At 43.9% G+C, this 14,428-nt stretch overlaps 1 protein-coding gene across 18 annotated transcripts in view; it reads left to right on the top strand.

Moving 5' to 3' along the window:
* Positions 1 to 14,428, top strand: part of NRXN1 (neurexin 1) — a 1,245,618-nt gene that overhangs the window by 596,073 nt on the left and 635,117 nt on the right. The window lies entirely within an intron of this gene.

Here is a 14,428-nt window from a genome sequence, read left to right as displayed (position 1 = left end):
GGTAGATCCATTTTCTGCTCTGATGGCAGCCCACAGTAACTTCCCTCTTCTTTTCCGGCACCATCATTCAACTGCGTCAGCTCTTTGGTCCCCCTTAGTGGTTGTCCAGCTGCAGGGTACAGCTTATATTAATGCTCAAAGTGATATCGTTGATTTTCAAACTTTAAAGAGCCCCGTCCATCAGATGTGCCCAATGGGATATATCATTTGATTTCCTGACTGCTACTTCCATACACGTCAAGTGTGGATCTAAGCACACTAAAATCCCGGCCAACGTCAGTCTAGTTTATGTTGCCATGATGTTGTCCCTTTGTTCAGTTGTGAAGATGTTTGCTTTCTTTGCATTGAGGTGGATCCTGAAGGCCACAGTCTTTGATCTTCTTCAACAACAGGATCTTCCAGTCCTCTACGCTGTCAGCAAGCTGTGCTTCAAACTCCATCTTCCCAGTTTAGTCATGGTTGAGGAAGCAAAACTGGAATGAATAAGAATATGTAAGATGTGGGCAAACCATATTGATAACTGCAACAGGGGGAATAATGGGTCAACACCCTGCGAGAAATGTAATCTCCCTTTGAGAAAGCAATGAAAGAATGCTTGCTGCAAAGCGACCGACAATCTGGAACAGCAGAGTTGGGAACAACAGCTCCCGGCTCAAAGATCATCACTGACGAAGGGGATTAGAATGTGTGTTGTTCTCCACAATCCTGACAATAATTAGCATCAGGCTCCTGAAAGGGCTCACTTTCAAATTTCCCTTTCCAGGCTGCTCTGTCGTTGTTTCCATTCTGGATTTTACCCTGCTTCGTTTCATTTTTTTAAATTTTGACCGCATCTGATATTGCTTCATAAGACATGAATGACTGATTCAAGTGTCTTTAAAGCTGGTCCTGAAAACAAGGCTGTGTTATCTGAATATGGAGCCTTGTTAATCAGCCTTCCTCCCATCCTGATGACAAATTCTTCTTCATATGAACTAGCTTGCCAGATCCTTAGCTCAGGTGGATCCCTGGGGTTACAGTGATTCAGACAAAAGACCGGCAGTTCAAACCTCCAGCCATTCCACAGGAGAGAGCTGTGGCAGTCTGCTTCTGCCAGTGTCACCGCCTTGGAAACTCTTCTGTCCGACAAGATCGTTATGAACTGATTGGACTCAGTAGCAGTGGGTTTCGTGCACACAGATGGAATAAAACAGTACAGCAGAACCAGTGGCACTGCAAGCAGAAATCCAAGCTGCACTGAAGCCATTGGGAAAAACCAACCAAGCCAAAAAGCAAAACGATAGGCATTTAAAGGCATGAAACCTGATTCCTTCATTGAATTTCCAAGCTCTGCAGAAATTGCTCTCAATCTATAATCTTTATGATAGAGGCTGTTTTATGCCAGAGAATTTTACCCAGTTCTTCCTCTTTACAAAGCCATCATTCCCTCCCGTGTCCCTGTCTCTTCATAGTTTCCGTGGTGCACTCTCTTTCATTTGGCGTAGACATTCTCCCTTCTGTTTTTCTGTGACCCTAGTGCTAGCTAACACAGCCACGGGGTTTATGTATTTTATTCCCGACCGAGAACTCTCTCTCATTCTTTCTTGTTCTTTCCTCTCCCTCCCATGCCTCTGCTCTCTCTTTAATTCATTATCCATTGAACGTGTTTTGGAATATGCCCACATCAAGCAATAGTTGGTGTTTTTCTTTTTTATTCAACATCCGCTAATTCTACTTATTATTGGACATTTCTCTTCATACTATTAGGGGGATAGGAATGTAGCATTAGTAGTGGTCTTGGAAATAATCTAGCCTGACCTTTTTTATTTTATAGAGCATGGAATTGTGCTCCGAGGAGCTTGATTTACACAAAGCCATCCAGCTAGTCAGGTACTATCAAACAAGCTTTCTAACTCACAGTTCAACACTTTTTACAAAAGTCCAAGGAAAGCAGTGCTCACTTCTCATATTCTTAGGGATTGAGTTGTAAGCTCCCCAAATCAATGTCAAATCCTAACCTCATAACCTTCTTTTGAAATAAGATCTTTGAAAGCCCAACCTATTAAGTCAACATGCAGTCATACCAGAGTCGTGTGGGTCCCAATCAAGCCTTCCTGGTGTCCTTACCAAAATGGAGGAGAGGCACGGAGAAGAGATGACATGCCAACATGGAGAGAGACACGGAAGAGTTCCAGTCCCAATCAAAGAATACCCAAGATGGCCCAAGGACTCCAGAAGTTTGAAATGGCCAAAAAAGATCTTTCTCTAGAGCCTTTGGAAAGCCTGGTCCATCCTGCAGTTTCCATTTAAACTCACAGTCTCCAGAATTGGGAGATACTAAATTTCTGTTATTGTAAGACTCACTTCATGGGAGCCCTGGGACACGCATAATCATGAGAAGCTCAATTAAGTCCAGAGAGAGACTGGAGTCAGAGGTGCCACGCATCTTCACACCTTGGGTGAGTGCCTGGGAGATGCCATTGACGGGAATACACTGCAGCTGCAGCGTGCAGAGTGGGAGCTGCCCGGTCCTTGACTCTTTGCCTTTGGGGGCAAAGCTCCAGCGCCTCGCATGTCCGCTTCCCTCGTGACGAGTGGTGTAGGTACCTAAAGATGGGTGCTGAGCTCTGCTCACGTGGACATGCAGAGCCTTGATAACAGCCAGTGTTGGACTCGTTGGCTGACACACCTGGCTGAAGATCGTGTCCAGGGAGAAGCAGTCCTCACCTGCCCTCTCACAGCAGAGGATGCGCTCTGGAGACCTGAAGGCAGCACTCACACACCTCTCAGAACTACATGCCAGGAGGGTGGTGATTAGACATTCTGAGCGATTAACGCTGGCAATGTCTGGGACGTGGAGAGCACAGAGCAGAATCTGAAGAGCCAGGTGACGGTCACAGAGTGGACTCTGAGGGCTGAGGCCCTCTGGGGACCCCGGGAGTGAAACTGGGAATTCATATCCTTCTTGGAATATGCATTTCTCGGTCAAGACTTGGCCCTCTGAGTGATCTGGGACAGCGAGTTTGACAACACAGCTCTCACCCAAGAGGGTCTGCAATCTTCAGTCTTCTCCTTGCCGCTTGTTTCCTGAAAGAAGAATTAGACAAAAGCCTTTGGAGTCTAAGAAGTGCCCACCCATTCAGACTTACTTCAGTGAGAAACGAAATATATCAGCTTGTTGCATTCAGGAACACAAGGACAGGAAAGAGAAAGACAAAGAAACGGAACCTCAACATGACTCAATTCAAGGAAGCCATCAGCCACAGCCAGTCTCCCTTCCTCTCCCTAGACTTTATCAGCTTCTCCCGCCTCTCTTCGTGTTGGCCTCCTCTCCTTGCGCAAGCATTAGTAGTACCCTTGGCCTCCTCAGACCTACCTTTCCACAGCCGATCAATTCAATTTCCTAAAAGGAACCGACCTGACCTTAGGGGTCCCAGTAGTAGATTCTGAGAAGATTACATCTGACTAGGACACACGCAGACCTCACAACTGGGCTCATAAACAGAAGGCAGGGTCACATGGGACAATCTGACTCCGCTGAATTTGTCTGAAACATTTAGATAATCCTTAGTGGTGACTAAGTCTAGAAATGAACTCATCCACATGCTCAATTTTCAACCAAATAATAAGCACGTCTATAAAGGGAACAGGACAACCTTTATGTGTGAACGAAGTTCAGAAGGATTAGGCAAGAAATAGACTGTTATGTTTCAGGATGGAGACTGCAATCAATGACACAAAACAAAATGCCCATGAAGTGTTGAATGGAAACATGTTCCAAACCCTTCACCCCACCCGCAATAAGTAAATAAATAAAATCCTATACGACACAGCTCTGCTTTTAACCACATCATTTTTCCATGAATTTCAATTGACTCCACAACAATGGGACATCACTTGTCTGGTTGTTTCCTTGGGGAACACGAGGGGGTTGAAAAACATTTGTATGAAAACCCCGCGTCATCTGTTTTAATTTTCATGTATGTTTGGTTTTTACTTTCTGCTGTGATCTAGGTGCAGGTTTATAGAGATCATAATTTTTCATTCAACTATTCAATATACTTGTTTCAATTCATTCGTTTCTATCCCCTCAATGCACCCCACTTTCCCCACTTCCTCCAGTGTTTCCTCATTCCATTGCTCCTTTGATTCTATATTTCCATGAACATTTCAATGCCTTTCCTATTTGGAAACACTAACGATTCCATAGGGACCTCTAATAGGGACATTTCCTACAGAAGTGTCAGGGCATGGGCGCCTCCTACTCTGCACCGGGAAAGGGAGGGGGGCATTGAAACCATCAGGATGGAGGGAAACCGGGCACTTTCTCAACAACTGCCCAGATGACGGATCTCACACATGTTTGGATGAGTAGAGCTTTCTGGGGGCTCTGGAAAGTGGCCGTGCTTTGCTTTGAGGTGCTTTGCAGCCAACAGAGGAGAGCCAAAAGCCAGCCTTAGGACCCGACCAACAATTCGCAGAAAACCAGGAAGAAGGACACTGGACCTTCATCCTCAGTGAAAGTCAAAGTATTGGAACTAGCTGTCTCTAAATAACAGAGGCGTCCTGCCTCAGTTGGGTCATATTAAAAGTAATTCCTATAGATCTCTTATCACTGTTATTTGCCAGCAGTTAGCTCATTTGATTATGGTTCGATAATCATGAGGATCTACCTATATGATCAAAAGATGTATTACACGGGCAAGTCTGCTACAAAAGACGTTAGTACGTGTTTTGGGGGAGGGGCAGCAAGGACAAACATGACACTCTGAGGATGATGGTGTGTGGCACAGCACTTTGAAGTTGTCGTATGCACGCAAAACCTGAGCAGCGAACAGGCAAGACCACAGAAGGATCCATGCCTTTGGAGCGTGCTGTTGATGAGGACAATGGAATATACCATGGCGGGCCAGCAGAGCAAACAAGTCTTTCTTGGGAGAAATCTAACCCGACTGCTCCTTAGAGGCAAGGGTGCAGGGAAGAGAACCTACTAAAAGCATAATACTCGATGGACTACAGGGTCCGTGACCAAGAGAAAGGCACCTCCCTCACCTACAATGGATCGCCACTATAACCCCAACATGGACTCAACATAGCACAGACTATACAGGTCATGCCAGGCTCGACAGGCTCTCCTTCCATTACACATAGCATCACGACAGTGACCACCAGACAGGGCCATTCTGTCCTCCCTGGCTTCCCTACAGCCACAGGCTTTCCTCCACCCCACGTCACCCTGTACCTATTCTGCCCACAACTCTTCTTCCCAGAGCGCTTACTCTACGTCTGTCCTGGGTCCCATAATTTGTTGCAATGGCCACACAGAACTCTCAAACAAAACTCACACTTATGGGGATTTAGTAAAGAAATTAATGAATGACCACAAATCAGGCTCAGAAAAGAGTAGAGAAAGTCATTAGTCTGCAGCCTGGTCCAAGTCTCTCTGGTCGTCAGCCAGTCTCCTGGCTTCTGTCTCTGGGGACCAGGAAGCTGGGCCACTGCCCTGCCTCACAGTCTCATAGTCCGTGCTGCTCCTCTTTGCCGTGGCCTCTTTGTCGTGGCCTCTGGGCTTAGCCTGATGCCTCAGTGCAGCCCCAGGGTGTCCGTGGTGCAACCTCTGGTGTCTGGTTTTCGCTTCCACCACTTCAGACAGGGATCTTGAATATGCTTCTCCTGCAGTGGTCCTCAGATCTCTCTCTGCGTCCAACATGGCTTGCATACACAGAGGAACGACTCTGAAGGAAGTGTGGTTTGTATTTTTTAGCAGACCCTACTCACTGCCATGACGTCTATATCCTTAAGGCGACAAAGAGTAGTGGCTTGGTTTACACCTTCTGCTAAATCGGAAACCGAATCCCATCTTAATCCTGTCCATTAGCATAGCAGCAGAGAACTCATTCCAAAATGGGATTAGCCACAGGCAGAGAGTCCAGAATCAAATCACAAAAGGAATTGTGGCTGGGAGGGCCATATTAATGAACTACATCTCAGCCATTATGAATCATAATGAACTTGACAGTACCTTATTACACCCTACACCCCCTGACTCATTATTCTTCAGCTTTTGTCCTTGATCCCTCCTGGACTGCTATTTCCATTGAACTTGGTGTCTCCGGAGACTAAACTCCTGGCCCCGCCTAGCCCAGTGATTCCTTCCCTCCAGAGGTTTCGTTAAACTGGTTTTCCTAAATGTGCCCCATGTCCTTCACCCCATTCATGGGTATATTCGAGTATCCTCCTTAAAACCTGTAGCCATCCATGAGTATCTTCTTTCTCACCTTTCCACATTACTGGAGCCTGTAGGTCCATCCAAGGAGCTACGAGTGGATTACCACTAATGCAGGATCCTGGGTACAGCAGCATTTACCTCAGGCGACTTCAGCTCTTGAAAACCACCCAGGGTCTTCCCGTGCCTCATCTGTTTTTAGCCAGCCCTCCTCTAATTGAACCCTGCCGTCTCCTTCACCTAAGCTGACACTGCTCTACCCAGAGACATGCTCTCCTTTCCTTCCACCCCTGGTAGACATCGACGAATGTTGCTTTTATTGTGAAAGTCCCTTTTTGACTTTTTATAGCATTCCCATGGAATATTTGTCCTTTTATGATTGACTAATGTCGCTCAGTAAACTATCCTCCAAGTTCATTCATATTATCAGATGTTTTGCAGATTAATCGTTATTCCTTCTCCGTGCATAGAACTTGATTCTGCGTATGTTTATCAATTCTTCCATTGATGGATTGCGTCCATCCTTTTGTAATTATGGATGTTGCTGCAGTGAACCTGGGTGTATATATTGCTATTGGAATCAAGGTCCTTATTTCTCTATATGCCAAGTAGAGGGATTGCTGGACTCTATGGTATTTCAACGTTTTTAGGGTCCACCATCCTGCTTGCCACGGTGGTCCCACCAGCAGTTCCAGTCTCACCACAACCTTGCCAGAATTTATTGTTTGGGGTTTGCTTTTGCTTTTTGAACTTTGCTATTAAGGCAGGGGTGAGACAATGTCTCACTGTTGTTTGGATTTTCAACTCTTCTATGGACAGTGAACACAAGCATTTCTTCAGGAACCTGCATTTTTTTTTTAGTGCTGCGGTTGGCCTTACGTTTCCATACTGGCGGAAAAGTCTGGTTTTAGTTACAAACCAGGCTTTCTCACTGAAGTTCTATTAAGGTGGTTTTGGGTGAGTTCTTCAAAGAAGCCCTTTCTTTGCCTTTGCAATGAACCGCGGTGGTTTGTCTTTAGACTCATAAATGTGGAAATGTAGTAGTGTGACGAAGGATGCAGGCTTCCGGATCAGGTGGCCCTGGGTGACGTTTCATTGCTACCCTTTATTTCACATGTGCTCTTGGATTAGGTGATTCACGATCAGTGTTGTCTTAGTTGATTAGTGGGTGGTGCTGAATCACAGATGCCACATTTGGTGAATAACTTCAAACAAACAAACAAACATAAATTTCCTTCCTAGCAACTCGGAAAGCTAAAAATTCAAATCCGAGTCTCAGCTTTGACAATCCCTTCATGGCTGATCGCCCAGGTCCCCTCATCCTTTGCTGGCCCGCTGGCTAATGGGCACTCACTTGTCAGCTGTCTTTCCCAAGACCTAGCTTTGTGGTTATTCTGCTTTTTGTGTGTTTTGTTTTAATTTATATGCCACTCGGAACAGGAATAGTCTACTCCTGACTCTGGTAAGCCCTCACTAACATAACAAAACATAAAACCTATTTCCAAGCGTGGTCACATCCACAGGTCCAAGAACTAGGACCTCAACACATATTTGGGGGTGACACCATTCAATCCATAACATAGGTTACTTTCATCCTCCTGCACCCTTGACTGACTGGTGAGATGCTTGTATAAATTATTTTCATATAATTATCAGAACAAAGCGGTGGGCTTGCTTTAGTCACCCCACATTTCAGATTATGAAATGAAGATAAGGGTTAAGAGGCCAAACATCCCTCCTAAACAATAACACCTTGTAATAATCATTGCTTAACCCATTTCTCAGGGCTCATGGGATCTCATTTAGTTTGCACAATTACAAGATATTTTTTTCTGCATTGTGCAATGCTATACTGGTCCCCAAAGTGTCAGAAGTAGTTCTTTGAGCCGCTGAGCTCAACTGCCACCTTGTTGTCCTGCCTTGTGGTTTGGCTGTGATGACTGCATGGGATGGCAGATGGTTTGGCACACAGGACTTGTTTTCTCAGTGGGTACTGTATGCTTACAACATCACCTAGGTCGTGTATAGTAAGAGACCAGGTAGAACAGAGAGCGCTTCATTTCAATCCAGCCTGACTGTGACCCTGGTTCCTCCTGGCATAAGATTTGAATCTGAACCATGTGTGGAAAATCAGGTTGGTGTATAAACTGAATATTTTCATTAAAATATATGTATTATTAATGGGAGTTAATACATATATCACATCATTCCATATATCAATCACATCAAGCGGAATTGTACTATTGCTACCACACTGAGTCTCCAAACATTATATTTCTTCCTGGACTCCTTGATCTCATCTCCTTTTTACCCCCCTGAACTCCCCACCACCATGCCTGTACCCCCTCGCCCCTAATGGAACACTTATTCTACTTACTGTCCTTATAGATTTATTAATCCTGAGTTTCATTTACTGAAAAACAGAAAAACTTACAACACAACCTCAGGAGGGTGACCCCAATGACATAACACCTCTGAGATACACCCTGATAGGAACAAGCAAAAACCATCTAAAATGGAACAACCTGAGGAGCGAGAGCGGGGTCACCGGGCCCCTTCCTCAGAAGCATCCTTCGGCACCTCAATGTCAAAGCCAAGCTTGGAACTGTGTCTAGGAGCCCTCTGTGCTAGGGTTAGTTTAGATTTTATGCATTTTTTTGGTTAGTTTGTTCTTTTGGGGTATGGGAAGGCTCAAAAAACATTCACTAATATATTAGTGGTAATTGCTTTTTTGCTTTACACCATGTCAGCTTAGGAAATATTTCATAGCACCGCTATTTTCAGATAAGAGGTGAATCCTGTATACATACACACAAGGGGTGGAAATATTCCATTATTACTGTGTATATATGTGTGCATATGCATTATATACTATATAGCATATACTATAGTATCATATATATAGTATACTATATAGTGTATTATATATAGTATATTATATATATATATATATATATATAAATTTTTTAAAAATCCCAAGTCCATTATTCTCAAGTTGATCTGCCTGACACAGTAGAACCATTTCAGGGGGATGTCACCTCTTCCCCTCATGGAGCAGCTGCTCAGTTCAAACCACCAAATTTTAGGTTACTGTTGAATGCTTATCCACTGCCCACCAGAGCTGGATCATTCATAGATATGTATCTCTCATAGATCTACCTATTACCTATCTGTCATATATCTGAGGGGGCTTCAAGAAGTTCACAGGAATATAGAATTAAAAGATAATGGAATATTTCCATGAACTTTGAGAAGACTCATATCTGTATCTCTATCTCTGTATCGAATAGCTGTAGCTAATTTAAATATAACCTAAAATCAGACTCCCATCTACTTGAGACCAGTCTCTGACAGTAAATAAAGGAACATGTTCAGCTCTGTGCCTTCCAACTGCTATCTTCCCCTAGTTACTTAACCAGGACCATCAACTGACATGTAGGCTTTGGTCTGGCAGGTCCTTGAACTCCTGCTCCCTCCCGTGGTGCTGGGAGCTTCTCAATGGAACTTCAAGGGTGTGGGGATGCCCTCTGGTCCTTCTACACAGACTCTGGTCTTATGCAGTCCTGTCTGACTTGAAGCCCACATCTGAGAAATCCTTAGACAGCATTTGCCCCAGCAGCGCTGGCCAGGCAGTCTATTCCCCATACCCTCCTTTAATGGTGGTTTCAAGCTGTTTAAAGTTTTCTGGATATTCAGTGTCTTGGGCACTAGTTCTGTAGCACCAACTGCAGGGAACCTAAGGCCCGTGCTTCCGGAGACCTCTGAGAGCCTTCTTGTTGGGCTTTGGGTTAGAATGGAGGGGGACACTACCCTGTAGAGGGAGGACAGTAGTGCAAACTATATGTATCCTTGTGACAACTGAAGCATCCAAGGGCTGAAGAACCAGTATTTTACCATTCCCTTTGTAGACTTTGCGTGTCAAGTCTACCTACTTTATGTAGTATGTGCATGTCTCATACTCACATTGTTAGCTAGTATGTGTTGTGCTGAAATGTTAAGTCTGGTACTCTTTTACACAAGTGTGATCTCTGAACCTTACAAAGATGGCGTGATCAGCTAGTGGCACCCCTATTTCACAGATGGATAGAGACGCAGGTGAAAATGAGTTGACTCTTCTTACATGGTGCTTAGTGGTTGAAATGGAGTTTGAACGCAGATAGCCAGCAGCTGCTACTTACTATATGCATTTAGAAACAATTAGAAAATATCACTTTTGAATGTCTAGAGCAGTGGTTCTCAATCTTCCTATGCTGTGACCCTTTAATACAGTTCCTCGTGTTGTGTGACCCCCAACCATAACATTATTTCGTTGCTACTTCATCACTGTCACTTTGCTACTCTTATTAATCAGGCAACCCCTATGAAAAAGTTGTTCAACCCCCAAAGGGGTCATGACCCACAGGTTGAGAACCACTGGTCTAGAGGGCAAGGTATCACTTAATCTATCTTGGAGGAAACAGCTATAAAATATTTCCTTCTCCCTATGCAACTTAGTCCTTCACATTTCTCTATTTGTGTAATGCTGAAAATGCCCCTTCTGTTCATTACAAGTTAACTGATGCTTCCACTTTCACTCCCCACATGTTCTTCTCATCTGCATGCCTTCCATATATATATATATACCCACTGTCAATACCTATCTCAGTGTCAGGATATTCTAGTTTATTACTAATTGGGAATGAATCCATATATCGTTTCATAGTTCAATCACGTCGATACCAAATTCATACCCTTAGCCCATGAAATCCTCTGCAGCCACTCCACCCGATGCCTTTTTAATTACTCTGCCCCCCCCCAACCCCAACGCCCACCTCCATTTGGTAGCCCTGGTGATGTAGTGGTTACATGTTGGACTGCTAACCATAAGGGCAGAAGTTCAGAACCACCCACTGCCCCTTGGGTAGGGAGAAAGATGAGGCTTTCTACTCCCATAAGGAATTATAATCTCAAAAAATAAGAGTTACAATTCCAGAAACCCACAGGGGCAATTCTGCCCCGTCCTATGAGTCAGAATCGACTCGCTGGCAGTGAGGGTAAGTGAATATATGTATTCTTTGGGCATTTTAGATACTGAAAACAAAGTCAGGCAAATGTAGTGCGTCTTGGGTCATTATAACTTGGCCTGTCTATTCATCATCCATCAAAAGATGGAGAGCAGATTGCTGCACAGAGCACAGGAGTGCTCAGGAGGGACTCCAATAACAACTGTTTGCCCTCCTTCTCTTATGAGTTCCCGAGTTCCAATCTCTGCTAACGCTCAGAGCAGTCCTTTCTACACGCTGCCACCTGCTCTGTGATTGCTGTGCAGCCGTCAATAAAACGGAGGGCAGTGTGGCGCTGTGGGGAAAGAGGGAACCTGCGCATCAGAGCCGGAGGGGCTGGGCCTTCCTCCTTGCCATGGCTGTCTGACGGGGCAGGGCATTAGGGTCCTTGGTCTTGGGGTGCTATCGAAAGTTAAAAACAGAACCACAACCAGGGTGAGCTAAACCTCCAAAATGTATTCTCTCCCAGTTGCGACGACTAAGAACCGTGGTCTTCGCAGGACCGTGCGCTCCCTAAACGTCCTAAGGAGAGATCTTGGTGTCTGGCAGCTTCTGGTGGTTCCTGGCAGGCATGTCTGCGTGGGGCTTTCCCTAGTCCAGGGTGACTACTTGGGTGGGGATTTTTAAAAAGGAAATATTTGTATTCTGCGTTCACTCAAAAGTAAATTTGCAATGCCATGTGATAGAAGTAGCTCCGTATGAATTTATATGGCTGCACTCGCACCCCATCTGCCACAGAGTCGTGGGTATAGAGTGGGTTTACAGAAGATGGATTACCACACACACCTCCATCATAACTTCACTTTATTAGTTTCTGTGTAATGTGCCCACCAGCTTTCCCTCACAGTCTGTTGGCCAAACACAAACAAAATCTGTCTTCCTGTTTTAAGTTGTAGTTTCATACTAGTTAAAATGCTTTTCTCTGGATTCCCATTTCAAAATTTCAGTGGGAAACAGAGATTTCAGAATCTTGAAACATTTTCATCTTGTCTATAAACAGAGTGTCAATACTAACTCTCCCAGACGTGTTAGGGATTAAGGTCTGAATGTAAACTGTATTGGCGTCACATATAGGAACTATATTGCAGTAGGTTGGGCTGTGTATGCATACAGGGTTATATTGACCTCTCAGAGAGAAACAACTGAATAGTAGCTGCCATATCCAAAACTCAAACTTTGGAGTAATAAGTATTCTACCTAATCACAAGAATTCTAATACTTGACATTTATGATTAAGAAAGTACATCAACTTTTTACTCATGAAATTACTTAGTTGACAGGTGGGCAAGTCTTCCATTGTCCTGAGAATGTGTGTTACCTTGATTGAACTCTGATAATATATAATTTTATCTGCCATGATATATCTATATAATGGCATTAAATATATATTGCAATGTCCCAATCACATGCATTGCCATACTTATAACATATATTACTTTTCCCAGTTACCCAAGTCTCTCCAGAAAATTTCTATAATAGTGGAGCTGTACAAATTAGTGACTTGGAGTATATAATGTATGAATCCATCTGGATTAAGTGATGGTCACGATTTCCCAAGTCTTCATTTAGAATTAGTCTATAGGATATATAAGAACAGCTTCATCTGCCCACCTGACACTCCTTGGGAGACAGATGAGACTGTCTGCTCCCATAAGCATTTACAATCTCAGAAACCTTCTATGGGGTTTCTATCAGTTGAAATTGATTTAATAGCAGTGAGTTTAGATTTTTTAAAATTGCATTTTATTGGCATATGCTTCACACAACATACAATGTAATCATTGGATTATATTAAGACTTTTACAATCATCACTACAGCCAACTGTAGAACATTTTCTTCTCATATTTATTGCCCTTAGTTCCCATTTACCCCCATCACCACCCCTGCCATACCCATAGGAAATTATCAATCTAGTTACTGTCTATAGATTCCCCCTATCTGGGGTTTCATACACAGAAAATTGTACGAAATGCAAACAGAAAGCAAGAAAGTAAGCAATAAAGCAAACAAGAAACAAAAGCTCACAACAATGACTAGACAAAACATAGAGAGACCTCATTCATTCCCAAATGAAGCATAAAATTAAAAATGGAAACTACTTTAAACTAGGTCAAAAGGGAAATCAAATGATAAGCTATTATATTTTAACCTAGCCACATAGGCCATAATCGACTTTACAATGCTCCTGGTCTGGATGCAAAGCAGTTCACTTCCTGAAACTCTACTCAAAGGGTATATTCCGGAGTTTGATTCATGTGGGGACCCAGCAAATAGATTTCGGCCTTACACTGTCCTCCCCAGCTTCCTGCAAAACCGAGTGTTTACAATTTCCACTCGGATGCCATTTCCTTTTGGATCGGGTCTTTTTATTTACATTCCTTGGATTAAACAGGCTGGTGTGCTTCTTCCTGGTGGACTTGGTTGATACCTCGTTTTGATGGCTGCTGGTATTAAGAAAAGCCCATGAGAGCCCAGTAACTATTCTTTCTCATAGCTGAGCATCATCTGGTTTCCTCGCCATACTTTGCTATGAGCACCCACATCTTCAGTGATCATGGGGCAGGGCGTTCATAAGAACCAATTGTTCTTAGATTGGGGATAGAAAGGAGTCTGGGTGGCTTTGTTTCATCAACATGAACTCGATGGCAGTGAGTGTGGTTTTGGGAGTTTTTGTGGGTTCTGGATGCTCACCATCAGTTCAGTGGTTCAAACACACTTACCAATCCATGGGAGAATGATGAGGCTGCCTGCTTCTGTAAAGATTTAGCGCCCCACCACCCACCCCAAAAAAGATTTAGAATCTTAAAGATCCCATGGAATATTTCTACTCTGTCTTAGAAGGCTGCTATGAGTTGAAATCAACTTTGGCGGCAGGTGAGATTCTCTCTTGTGGCGCCCTGAACAAGCTCCTAAGTCTTTCAAAACCTGTTCACTTATGCACCCAACCTTCACTCCCTCTGTAACTCACCAGACAACCCCAAATGAAGTGGATGGTTAAATGTATGGAACTGCACCCCTGTCAGGTAACGTCTACTTTAAAATCAGAAGACTCTTGCATTGGGTCTCATGAGCACTTCTAGAAACTCAAAGGCGTTTCTGTTCCTCTGTCTTTGTGTCTCTGCTTCTCAACACAAATGAACTCAGTATCAGTTGGCACTGCTCATGCATTTCGACGTTAGA

Source organism: Tenrec ecaudatus, chromosome 17, assembly GCF_050624435.1.
Source record: "Tenrec ecaudatus isolate mTenEca1 chromosome 17, mTenEca1.hap1, whole genome shotgun sequence".
In the NCBI taxonomy this organism is placed as follows: Eukaryota; Metazoa; Chordata; class Mammalia; order Afrosoricida; family Tenrecidae; genus Tenrec; species Tenrec ecaudatus.
The sequence above is the reverse complement of the archived record's forward strand: the minus strand, read 5'-3'. Positions and strand labels throughout refer to the sequence as shown.